Genomic DNA, 13,300 nt, shown 5'->3' with positions numbered 1-13,300 from the left:
CAGTAAGCACAAGATCAATCCTTTCTGTGCTGCTCAACATCTTCATATGTGAATTAGCCTATGTGCAAATAGTGAAGCTCATGATGCTGAAATCACAGATAAAAATTGAGACCTTTTATTACCACAGCTTGAAATTAGTCTTGTAAAATTGTAGAAAAATATTTTGCATTTCAATTTATTAAAATCATGTTGCAGAAGTGTAATATGGTAAATAACACACCAGTGCAGTGGCATAGCAAATGCAGGCTTTGTTCTTGGAAACCTCTAAGCAGCATCAAGTACAGGTCACTAAATGGGGAAGGAAAAGACCATGAAAGAAGTGTCAGACCAAGATTTTACACTATAAGTTATTTCCCACAAACAAGGGTGGGAAGGGAGAAAAAGTAGGGATGAGACGTGCCTCAGTCTTAGGATTTCTTTTGCACTGTCTGTTTAAGACCAACATCTGGTGGATGAGACTCAGTTTTACTTGGATAAATGGGGCCTAAGCCCAAGAGCAACATCTAAAGTAGGCAAGGACAAGATCACACGTGTGTAGGGGAAGACTACAACCCCTGCCTCCCAAAAGCACACATACATACACAAACACAGCCACACACACATATACTCTCACGGGCTTCTGGCTTTGGGATTGACCCCAAGGATGCATCGGGAGACCAATGCAGGGAGTGTACCCTGGGCTATGCCTTGGCGGAGCCAGGTCAAACGGCTTTGTATCATCACGCTGCCAATGAGCCCTCAGTGATTCGCCAGTGACTCTAAGGAAAACACAGAGAAGAATGAAGAAATGCAAGCCTTTTGCTCAGTCCTACTTCTGCAAAGCAGTGGCTTGCACTTCTATTGAAAACAGGAACAAAAAAGTTGAATGCTGTGAGACACCTTGAGTCAGGCAAGTACTTTCCCCCCTCCCAGGAAAAGACAGGGCTGGGCGCCTCACAGGCTGTTTTTCTCACAGATAATTAGCATGGTAATTGTGATGTGTTTAATACACTAGGTGTATTATTACCTAGTGTGAGATGTTAGAGCAACACTGATTGCTTTGCTCTCCCCTGGTCTAATTGCAGCACCTCAAGCCAGAAACCACACGTTCACAGTTCATGCTCTAATGTGCAAGACAGGGACTAGTAAATGGTCTGTTGTGCTCTGAGTGTGTTGTCCTCTCTGGTTTTGTATGTGAGGTTGCTGTGGAGGCGAGCTGCCTAGGATCTTTGCAGAGAAAAGCATAATTTACCTTGAACTCTCTCAGTACTGTGTGGTACTGTGACAGGGAGGGCTGCTAATGATGCAAAACCCTGCCCACAGCCTTGATCTTTACAAGTTGGCTGCATGCACACACATGTGAAATGCTGCTTCAGCTGTTTTTTTAATGAGGGGAGGGAACCCAAGAATGAAGAGGGCTCACTTGCACACCCCTCTGCCAACATGCTGCTTCGTGAGACCTGAAGGCTATTGCAGAGCATTGGAGTTGGACACAAAACCACTTGAAACACATCCCTTATCCCCAGACAGGTATTTTAAAAGAACAAACTGTGTGGCTGTTTTAATACTGAGAAGTACCCTGAGATTAGCTCAGTTGGTTAGACCACGGTGCTGATAACACCAAGTTTGATCTCCATGTGGGCTGTTCACTTGCGGGTCCATTCCAATTCAGAATATTCTGTGGTTCTGTGAAGTATCCTTTAGTTAACAATATGTTAGTTACACTGGCACAGGGCAGCCTTTCTCAACTCATACCAGCACCATAATCAGCCTGTTAGATGTACACAACAAATAAATCCTAATTTTCAGGTAGAATGTGGAAAAATAGGTTTTCCAAGTATCATTCCCCTGTCCCCACTTGACATGACTTTCAAATGGCCTCCTCAAAGACGAGATAAAAGAAACACATATATTGAGAGGACAGTAGACTCAGGTTCAAAAATCATGTCATGCAGTCATCTAATTCTGGTTCTACAGTCACCGAATTGTGTGGTCTTATCCAGTGGTAGACATCTCTCTGCAAGCTTTAGAAATGAGAGCTCTTTGAACGGAGAGTTGGAACAGCCACTGAAGCTGCTACAGATGGGATTTGCTGCTACAATTTCAACAGATAAAATTTAAAGGAAACTTTGTTTCCTGAAAAAAAATAATTTATCAAGCTAGTCAAACAAAGCCTTTTTTTTTTTTTTTTAAGTCAGAACAATTCCTGGGGTTGTCAAGATATCAGGACAAGTAAACTGTGGTGTAAGAGTTGTTCTTCTTTCTTCTGCCTCCCTGAAAGCTTTTCAAAGGGGCCTTAGAAAGCACAGGAGAGGAAGAGCTGGCTGTGGCAGCAGGAAGATGCCTGCCCAGCTGGGTCCCAGCCTCCTCCCCTAATCCCAGTGAGTCTCCAGTTCAGAGCCATCAGTTTGGGTTTGCAAATCACTCCCTTTGGTCTAGTGAAAGCCCTGTAATGACCTGATCCTGCAGAGTCCTCAGGTTTGCTTGGGCTGGAAACTATGGATGGGACTCAGCTGCCATTGCTCAGCTGACCTCCTTTCGGGAAGGAGCACAGTGATGTGCTCACGCTGACGGGACGGCCACACATGCAAGTGCTCTGCACTATCCATCGCCTGCCAGAGGATTTATGTGGAGAAGGATGTAAGGGGACAGCTGACAGGTGCAACTTTGAATGAGGGAAAGGGAAGAAACCAGGATAATAACTTCTGTATGCCTTTTTCTTTCACACTGTGAGCTTTGTGTGGGGTGTTCATCCCTAAAATAAGCTGCCAGCCTGCAGTAGCTGATGTCCACATGCAGCCAGTCCCCCAAGGCAGGACTCCAGTGTAGGCACATAAAGCAGACAGGTGAGGGGGCTGTTGGTGTCAGCTCAGTAACAGTCACACACAAACTACAGCAGCTGAAATATGTACTCCAAAGAAACGTGAAATTGTAATAATACCAGGGAGGCATGGGATAGCCCACAGCCTTAATATCCTACCAGACATGGTTAATGCCATCGTGTTTCCTGCCAGCATAATAGGAAGGACTCCAGCTTCCATCAATTTAGGTGGAGGTCTTATTCTCATTACCGAAACCAGATTCTTCTTTAATGATCTGTGTACTTGTTAATTTTACCCCTAATATTTTAAAATTATTTTGTTCTGTATCATATATAGCAGAAAGCAAATACACCCTAGATTAGACTGCATAGACTAGACTGCAAGGTAAACAGCTGTGAATAAACTAACTGTGTATTGTGCAAAAGATGTCTAATTCACTGTAGTGTCTTTTCTCTGCCTTGTCCCATTTTCCTCTATCTGTATGATCCTGCAGGAAACCAATCCCTGAGACCATAAGATGAAGCTCGGAGGCAGCTCACCTCGACCTTGGTGTCAGTGGTATCTTTGAGAACAACTCTAAAAGGTATTTCTACTGAGAGGTAACAGCCTGCATCAATAAAAATGATCTAATTTGTGAGGCTTCCAGGCCCCAAATGGATGGTCCCACATCCAAGCCCCTTGATACTTTGGGTATGCTTGTGGTGTCACTGCAGTAATGCTGCTCTGGGAAGGGCACAGTGTTGCTTCTTCCCTTCTGGTGTCTCCTGCTGTGCTGTGCAGTCCAGCACTCACACCCTGAGCATGAAATTTAGGGAGCAGGAATGGCTGAGGGCTTGTTTTTCTCCTCACATGAAGCTATGCAGATCCACAGCACAACATCAAAGCTCAGCTCTGCTCCTCTGCTGCTGTAGATGTTAGGCAAGTTTGGCTACTTTGGAATGGGATAAATAGATGTGGGAAGAAACATGCAAAGAAGTAATAAGGAAAACTGCTTTAAAGTTAGAAGCTTAAAGTGCTATTTTTTTTTCCGTTTTCTTTCTTCTTTCCCTTTCTTTTTGTTTATTTATTCTTTTTCCTTTCTTTTTTATTCCTTCTTTGCCTTTATTATTTTCATTCTTTTTTCTTTCTTTTTTTCCTTTATTTTCCTTCTATCCTTTTTTTTTCTTTGTTTTTGTGTTTTGTTTTACATTTGCACTGTGACGTGTTTTTGAACTGGGTAATTTGCAGCAGCTTAGAAGAAATTGGTGTGACAGGCAGCACTGCAGAAAGACTGTATCTCAGACTCACCCTCCCTGGAGCAGCTGCTCAGGATGCCTGTGATACAATGCTTTTCCTGTCTGAGGAGCAAAACAATAAGGCCCAGACACATTGCTTCTGGAAACGCTTGCTTATAGGCAAACTTTTTACACGTTGAATGTGCTGAAACTATAAACTAGATTTTAACTGGGCTGTGTAGATCTCAAGTGAAAAGTACTTTCAGGAATTGCAGAGAAAGCTCTTAGCTGGCTTTACCAAATACATTTTTTATTATAAAATTTCAGAAGTGTTTATATGGCATATATATGAGGGGTTTATATTAGAAAATTATAAATTCTATGATTCTATGTGATTGTACATTTATGAATTCTACATTAGTCATATATTGTGAATTATTTGCAATATATAGCCTATGTAATGATATAAATTTGCACTTACAAATTTCTTATGTATTTCTAAACAGTTTCTTGTATGTAATCTCTGATTTGCTTAGCATCATTTATTAACTATTGAGTTACAGATGACTTCTCTCCAGTGTATGACTCAGCTCCTCCCAGGTCCCTTGGGAGTCTGTTTGCATGCCCATGAAAAGCTGTATGGCAAAGCCAAAACAGCGCAGCGTGGCACATGTGCCAGCTCTACTGTCCTAGTAAAAATAAGGCAAAAGAAAGAAGGCATAAGTAGGCATAAGTCACTAAAGACTAGCATTTTGCAAAGGGAAGACACTGGACAATCTCTGGTGCTGACTTACAGGCAACTGGGCAGTGAGGAGGGAAGCAAAGCAAAAACTGGGGTCCCTTTTGCTGTTAAGTGCTGATGTTAACTCCTTATCCATGCTCCTGCAAGGAAAGGAAGGTTCAGACATGTACAGTTAATGAGCAAAGCAACTGAATAAATACAAAGGGGCCAAACAAGTTTGTATTTTGCATTTTTATCAGTCTTCTGAGAGGCTGTATACAGTAACCACGGATAGACTGGGGTGCGGGGAGGGACTCGGTGCTTTGAAAAGAGGAAATTCCCCTCTCCCAGCGAAGGAAACGTGCTGCGTCTCAGAAGGCTCAAGAAGCGGTTGGCAGCTGTGTGCAGGAAGAGAAAAACCTCTCATTTTGAACTTGAAAGCAAAACCAGGTTTCAAGGGAACAGTAGAGAAGTGTCACCAGCAAAGTCTACGGTTAGGGTGACCTATACAGTTCCTTTACGGAAATGTAAATATGTAGGTAAGAAAGCATGTAGAGAAAGGCCTTTCCTTGAGGTTTTCCTTTGAAGTGATAGGAGAAGCCTCCACAGATTTTGTGCATTTATGAATAGACCTTTTTAAAATGAGGGCTGCAGGGGAAAGGTGGAACTGCAAGCGAGGCTGTTTCAATAGCTGTTTCAAAACCAGCTTTAGTGGCCTGAATGTTATGGTGTTTCTGGGTGTTTTGCTGCCCCACCCTGCTCCTCGCCTATGTGAGCCACTGGGACTACTGAAAAATATATTTTTGTGTCAACTGATGCTGACTTATGCTCTTTTGTTTGCACAATAAAAAAATCTCCTTCGAACTTGACAATGCTTTAAAACCCCAGCTTTGAAGCAAGGCTTGAGGATGCAGTGATGATCTCCTGATTTCTGTTTAGCCTTGCCTAGAGCCTGTCTGCTTCAGCATGCAAAAGCAGCCATGGGGGGGGGGTGTTGCCATTGGCTCTGCAATTCCATCTGGATTTTACCTTTTTCTGCCTTTTTCAGGTGAAAGCTCACATGGTGTCTCAGTGTTGAAGTGGCAGGCAAACATGGAGTGGTTGCTGCACCACCTCAGAGCCTGAACTTACTAGTGCAGGAAATCCCTTTGCAGTGCCTGCCCTGCGCCACCACGGCTTCAGCAAAAGGCCTGTGCAATGTCGGCAGAGGATGTAACTGGGGGAAACATGCTCTGAGAAATGTTCTTATATATAGCAGAGAGGAAAGGAACAGAGAAGTAAGAAAAAGGTTGCGCTGTGGTTTTCAGGCTCCCATTGCCCAATTGCCTTTGCACCGTGAGGTCCTTCTGCCACGTGCCCTGTGCCTTCATCAGGGGTGTGGAAGAAAAGTAATGCTGATGCTTTACAGGAATAACCTCTGAGCCACACTACAGCAGCTTCATCTTCAAGAAACAAAGTGAGAAAAAAGATAAATAAGTCCAGTACAGCACAGTTTCATGCACTGCTAAGATCTGTGAGTGTTCCAGCACATGGGCTTGGGTATTGTCATGCGTCTGGTCCATCGCAGCAGGAGAGATCCATCTAGACCAGGTCAGCCAGAGAGCCACCGTGAAGGGAAAGCAAACTTTAAAAGTAAATGAGATGAGTCATGTTGCCTGTTGGCATAAATGCAAAACATTTAGGAGCAGGAAGCATCTTTGTTTTTGTGCACGGGAATGTGCTTCAGGTCAGGTTATCACTGAGGTACATTTCTGGCCAGCAAAATAAGGGCTTGCTCCAGCAGCAAGACCATCCTGCCTGTCAAGGAGAAGCAATTTCATGCAGTTCAATGTCAGGTACCCAAGTCTTTGCTTTTCGTATTTAGCACTGTATTTAACAACACTGAATCTGAAACCAGAATCCTGCCACCTACTGCTAATGGAAATTCCAGATGTGTTGTGTGCACAGCAGTCTCAACCCTAAAAACCTTAAAACCCTCAAAAACCTCACCAAAGCTCTCTGGGACTGGTCAGCTCTGCACAGGCTGGAAAAAATATCTGTGAGCCATCTCAATTGCCCTACTGGGACCTTGAGCCGATGTAACGATGTCTGTGGCAGCGCTGGCTTTCTTGGAGAACAAAGTGCTGTTTCCTTTTGCGCGCTGAACAAACAAACAGTGTGTGGGAATTGGTTCCTACAGCAATCCTTTTCTTTTTTTTTAATATTCAAGTCACTTTTTTAAGTAACTTTTTTTAAACTGACCTGTTTAGTGCTTGGGAATGCCTGTGACTGCCTTCTGAAACTCAAAAACTGCAGAGGTGTCCATGGCAAGAATAGAAGACTATTGCAATGATACCAGGGATGGTTCTGCAGTTAAAATTAAGCACAGAAGTGTCTGAAAACTGTCAGTCTGCCTAGTGCCAGAATTCATTATGAATTTGGTTTTTAATATAGTTTAGGGTAGAAATCATCCTAATTATCCTTTCTCCTTTAATTAAATAAGAAGTTTGCCATTAGCCTCTGCTTCCCAAAACATTAGACTCATGTTTTGGATTGAGCTTCTTGTGCCTGGGAAACGGGAGAACTGAAGAGAAACTGGGGAGAGAGACAAAGAGAAGACTGAAGTATGTAACTATCTTTGCCGCTTGTCTGTCTCCAGGTACTGGCTCAGTGAAACTTTCCACACTAACGGTGTCTTTCAGCTCTTCTGTTCCAGCTGTCAGCTGCTCACTGCTTAACCAAGAATTTGGAGGCAAATTTCTTGCTGTCTTATAAATAGTCCACTTATAAAGCCATGTCCAGAGTATACATAGATACATTTTAAATCTAGGGAAGGGAGGTAAGAGACATTTGTGGAGATGAGGGAGGTGTAGTCTTGTATATGCAAATTCTGCCCTGAAGCATTTTGATTCATGTAGTAAAATTGCTTCTAACAAAATTAACTTTATGTGGATATTGTTTGAAACAAGAATTTCAAATGTTAAGCAATGAACAATCCTACGGAAGGATCACACATACACTGAAGCTCTGCTCTAATACTTATTATTTATACTTCTGAAAATGCTTAACTTGATGCATGTATGCTAGTTCGGTTTTTAGAAATCTGAATCAGTTTAAACCCTCTGTCTTCATAAACTGCAGTGAAAAAATTAGGTATGTGTATATATTTTAAAATGTTATTAGAAATATAGATGCTGAGGTTCAGAGAGTTAATAATTATTTAAATTACTCTATTTTAAAAAATAATAAACAAGACTAGTTGAACAGGTTTAATAAGAGAAGAAGTCAATTTAATTGAAAGTAGATATACAGTGATAGCAGCTCCTAAAGCCAAAATATGTGAGCTCATCTTTTGCTAGATGCATCAAGCTGATTTCTTCATTTATCACTTCTGGTTTAGGACTAAATGTTTTGAGTAATTACATTTTTTTTGTAGAATAACATGAGAGGTGTGAGGATAACAGTAGCACCAAATACAAGAGAAAATGAGTGCGACACTAAATAAAATAATTTCTTTGGTGTCTGTACTCATGTAAGAAATTTATCATCTATTCTATATATCCCAGTGTTGGAATTATTTGTTACAAATAGTTGTCCAAATTTACCCAAATTATTTTCCTTAAGTACAAATTTACCCAAATTATTTTCCCAGAAGTACAGTGCTCTCTCTCTTTTAGAATTCAATTAAAAACATTGCAGTGAATTTTTAATACCATTTAGAAAACTGGATGTAGGTGCAATATTCTGCCTTGATGCAGGGCCTCACATGCCACTGGCCTGGCCCAGTCAGCAGCCTCACTGCTCATTCCTGCCTGGCTCCACACCAGTGGCTCCGACGCTTGTTCCCTCCAGACCAGCAGCCTGTGGCCCTCTTCAGCTCGTTTTAAAAAGCCGCTTAGTTTCATCTACTGCAGGGAGTTGTGCAATCTGCCAGCCACAGGCACAAAAATCATGCATTGGTTGCAAAACTAAGCTGGAGAGTTAACATTTTTTTCACTCTTTATATATATACATATTTGTATGTATATTAGATATACACGTGTGCACACACACATATACGTGTATACTTGTTTGTGTTGACACTTCAAAGCCTTTGGGTTCTATCTGTTTTGCATTTGCAAGGGCTTTTGTTGCTGTTTTTTTCCCAGGTACCAGAGTGCCTTAATGACTTAGGGATGTAACATTTTCAATGTGCTATACGTGAGAATTGAGGCCAAGCTTCTCTCTTCATCCAGGGCAGGCTGTCACACAGGAACCAGGAGAAGGTATATTCTGTCCCTCCCATCCTGTGGGGATCCCAGATGGCTGCTGTGTCAGCTGAAGTCACTCTCTGCTCTGTAACCTCTTCCTGAAGACTAGAGGATACAGGTTCAACAGCCAGAAGCCTTCTGGGAAACTGCTTGAGAGTCAGCAGGTACCCAGGAGGTGAAAGTGGCTTTTCTTTGTATTTAAAGTAATACATTTAAAGTGTAAAGTTTTCTATTTTTCTCTAAATTAAAGCTACTTTCTGTTTAAACATTTACAAGTCTTTCAAGCACATACCTCTGCCACATACAAATGCGTCTGTCTTAGAAATCCTTGGAAATACTGTAGTCTGTGTTTTCCATAATCCTTCAGAAAATCAACTGTTCCAAGGGCTTACAGCTGGAGTAATTTAACAGCCGTGCTGCAAAAATGGCAAGGTAAGCAGCCCAGCAGAAGATACAGTAGCCAAAACTCTTATCTCAGGACCCACTGCTCGGAGAATTGCATCAGCTTCCCCTAGTAAATAATGAGTCTTATTTATAAATTCACATACAATACAGAAAGGAAGCTTGTTGCACTATTGTGGAGATCAAAGATTCAACGTGGGTTTTTTCCTCCTTCTCCTGTTTAGAGAACTAAAGTCAGTTTGTATGTATCTGTGTCCTTCTTCTTATTGCTGAGACCAGCACAGTTGATAGCCTTGGGTATTTTTTTAAAGCTGCTTCTAAAGATAAACATTTTGCAAAAATTCCCAGAATGCAAGTGCTCAACTTAATTTGCCCAGAGCTGTACTATTTGTTGGCAGGCTGCTCCTTTAGAGGGGGTTTTAAGTTCCAATTCGATGTATCACATATTAATACAAAATGAGAAACTTTTTCTGTGGTCAAGGGTGAAATCCCTGCCTTACTGAGGTCCAAAGAAACAAAACTTTTATTGATTTAGTTCAATAATATTCAGAGGCTAATCCCAAATCTCCTGCTCCCTTATTAAGAACCATTCTATCACTGAAAAAATATGAACAAAGTTATACAGCCTAATCAAAACAATCCCCAAAGTGCCTGAGCACACTCACAACAGCTTTTAAACTTGGATTGTCGTTAGTTTTTCAATGTCAGTTTGAGAGGCAGAGAGGAGATGTTTTTTGTTAGCATGCAGAACTCAGTCTGCCTTTTCTTTCAGGTTATACTTTGTGATGTGACAGACAACACACAGGTTCATCACCACCTTCTTGGCTGCAGCAGGTAATTTGTTCGGCTCCATGTGTCATGATGACAGCTGCCAGACAGGAATTTTCTTCCTCTCATGCAAACAGTAGATGTATTTTCACTGGACAGGCTAGGATGTTTTGATCAAATATAATACTAGAGAGAAAAAGAAAGAGAAAACATATAGTGTGTGTATATATATACACTAAAGTCTATATAGTGTATACACATACACACCCATTTATATGTACACACACATCTATGCATAAATGGGTTGCTTAACAGCCTATAAAAAACGCCACCTTACTATGAGTCTTATGGGTGTTTTCTTCTACAGAAGCAAAGGGCTAATCAGGAGAGGAAACAGGAGCTGAATTACCCCACCCACCTCCATAGCCCCTGCTACAGCCATTTATCACAATGTTTCTCAACCTTCTTAAGTTGGCAGCTTTTTAGGACTTGTTTTTGCAACCTTTTACAAAACCTATTAAAAAATGGTATAATAACAAAGTAACAATAACACTTGTCTTAAGCACAGGTGTGGTAGGGACACATGGGAGTTCCCCAGACAGTCATGGGCTGTCAGATCTGGCTGCGGGACAGAAAAAGATTAACTTTGACCAGAAATGTTGTAAGTATTCCAGAGCAAAACAAATTTAGGGGAGTTCATGGCCAGCACTGTGCAGTCTGTTAAGGTTGTATTTCCTGAATATTGATTTTGTCAATTTAAAGTGAGTTACACTCAATGAAAAATAGGTACTGGTATCAGAATTGCCATCTTTTAATATTTATATTTAAAAAAATGAAAATCTCCATCTTATTACATCAGAATAAATAAGAGGTGGACAGAAACAGTGTGAAAATGACTGTAAGAATTTTTTTCGCCTAGTCAGTGGAAATTTAGTTCATTATTTGGTCTCTAAGTGCTATTGAAACGAGAACACTTCTGAGATGATTTTATTTGTCAGCCACAAACATTTTCAGGTAAAATCAAAAATAGGAGGACAAAAAAATGCAAGATAGATATTGAATATGCAAATATTAGTAAGCAACTATGCAAAATAAAGGTAAAAGGATTTAGAGTAAAATTTAATGTTTCAAGAAGTATCTACAGATCATTGACTAAAAAAGAGACTAGCTATAACCTGAATTTAATTCCATAGACTTGACTTATCTGAGGACTACTGTGATACCTGTTTTCATATGGTGTTAAGAAAGCACACAGTTATGTGTGTCCAGATGAGTTAGCTTAAATATCAGTACACATAATAATGCCAGCAATTCGTAATATCACAGGCACCAACTGTTAATAACCAACTGGTTAATAACAATGCAGGGGACTCAAATGGTCACCAATTCTGAACTGTAAGTCTTGGGATATTAACTAGAATTAATATACCAGTGGGATTTTTTAAAAATATATTTTATTAAATTAAAGATATTTTAATATCTTGAAATACTAAATTCAGTGCCTCCAGAGGCAGAAATTCAGAACCTCCAGAGGGATTCATTGTTTGGAGAGAGTTCCTCTGTAAAGTCAACCTGTTCTGCCAAGGCCAGACAGAACTACTGAACTCCCTGGGACTACTTTAGTAACACCACACAAGCAAGCATAAACTGTAGGAGTATCCGTAGCTGTCACTTAGAGCTACTTGAGACATCAGTCCTATAGAAAACCCCAGATTCCCCTTGGATATACTCAGATTTTACAGAGTGCAGACAATATTTTTCATATTGAAATTTTACATCATCAGCTATTTATATTTTCCCTTAAGCTTAAGCAATTTTTACTGCTAAGTGTGTGTGTCCTGAGGAGACTTCAGAACCATAACTTACACCTGATGAAATTTTTCCTGGCCCTTGCTGGAGAAGAGTGTAATAAACCCATTTTTGGTTATCATGTTGTTTTCCACCATTCTCCTGAGTTTTGTCACAGCTAACACTCACTTCCCATTGCTTTTTGAATGGCTTCCTCCCAAACCCCTGTCCTGTTCTCTGCCTCCAGCTGAAGAGCATTTTGGAGACAGGAATCAGAGAAGGAAAGGTGTTTTTCTCCTCTGGAAGAGTCACTGTCTCTGAAAGTGTCTCTGGATGTGGCACTTGGGGATATAGTTTAGGGGGATTATTGTGGTGCTGGGGTGATAGTTGGACTAGATGATCTTGAAGGTCTTGTCGAACCCTGATGATTCTGTTATTCTCATTAAAATGAAAGCCTAGAAAATTATTTTCTCAGTTTTATGTCATGAGATTGAGATGTTTTATGTAGATATAGGCAAATTTCAAACACTGGAAACCTAACTTGCAGCAGTGCACAGGTAATATCATTTTGATGGTCATGGTCCTGACTGGATTTCCTATTTGTCCCATTTATTAGTTGTCCTGTGATGGTCCCACAAATATTTCTGAAATAATCTCTCAAGTGTATACCAATTATCACTGGCAGAATTGCAATAAACAGTTCTTAATGGCCCAGTAGGTTTCTAATCCAGGTTCAGTAAGCAATTCCAAACCAAAACCATTTCTCTGAAGGCAAGTTTATTCTCTAAACAAGATTTCCACTGAAAACCTTCATGTTTAAGCATATTAATTGTAGACCTCTTCTGCCAACAAAATGAAGCAGGTTCACTCCAAGGAATAGTTACGGTAATTTAGACAACTACTGAAAACAGTTCTTAACATTATGGTTGTGAACTGTGCAACAGTAATACTGCAAAAATCTTAGCTGGAACCAAAATATACACTATCTGAAGTCAGAAATTAAGCTTCACTTGCATTCTTTTGCATAGTAAATTATCAAGTGTCTCTTAGATAAAGCTGATTGCCTTAACTACAGAACAAATTTATTCTGGCTGCATTTATTAAAATCTATATTTACACATGATTCCTGTTTGACTGAGTAACTTTTAATCTCATTTAAATGTCTCTTACTGCATCACATAGTGAAAAATACGATGAATGTATGAGAAAATATAACTGGACCTCTTTGGTATAAAAATAGGAGTGATACAAAACAAATTTTTTAAAAATTTGCTTGTGAAAATTAAAAATTTCAAGGCCAAAATAGACAGAATAAATAGTAAAATATATATATTTTTAAATAATTCACACATGAATGCCCATTTCCTGCAATCACGT

The 13,300-nt window shown here is 40.3% G+C and overlaps 1 long non-coding RNA gene across 2 annotated transcripts; it reads left to right on the top strand.

Moving 5' to 3' along the window:
- The first annotated feature begins 973 nt into the window (after positions 1 to 973).
- Positions 974 to 12,856, top strand: LOC113973942. Of its 2 annotated transcripts, XR_003536381.1 has the most exons (4): positions 974 to 1,509; positions 3,245 to 3,384; positions 5,785 to 7,339; positions 8,951 to 12,856. It is a non-coding gene; the product is annotated as an uncharacterized LOC113973942 (long non-coding RNA). The 2 variants fall into 2 exon arrangements; XR_003536380.1 differs by lacking the exon at positions 8,951 to 12,856 and having other exon boundaries at positions 5,785 to 8,369.
- The last annotated feature ends 444 nt before the right edge of the window (positions 12,857 to 13,300 follow it).

The sequence above is a fragment of the Neopelma chrysocephalum genome, unplaced genomic scaffold, assembly GCF_003984885.1.
Source record: "Neopelma chrysocephalum unplaced genomic scaffold, ASM398488v2 Primary Assembly neopelma1_108, whole genome shotgun sequence".
Classification (NCBI taxonomy): Eukaryota; Metazoa; Chordata; class Aves; order Passeriformes; family Pipridae; genus Neopelma; species Neopelma chrysocephalum.
The sequence above is the reverse complement of the archived record's forward strand: the minus strand, read 5'-3'. Positions and strand labels throughout refer to the sequence as shown.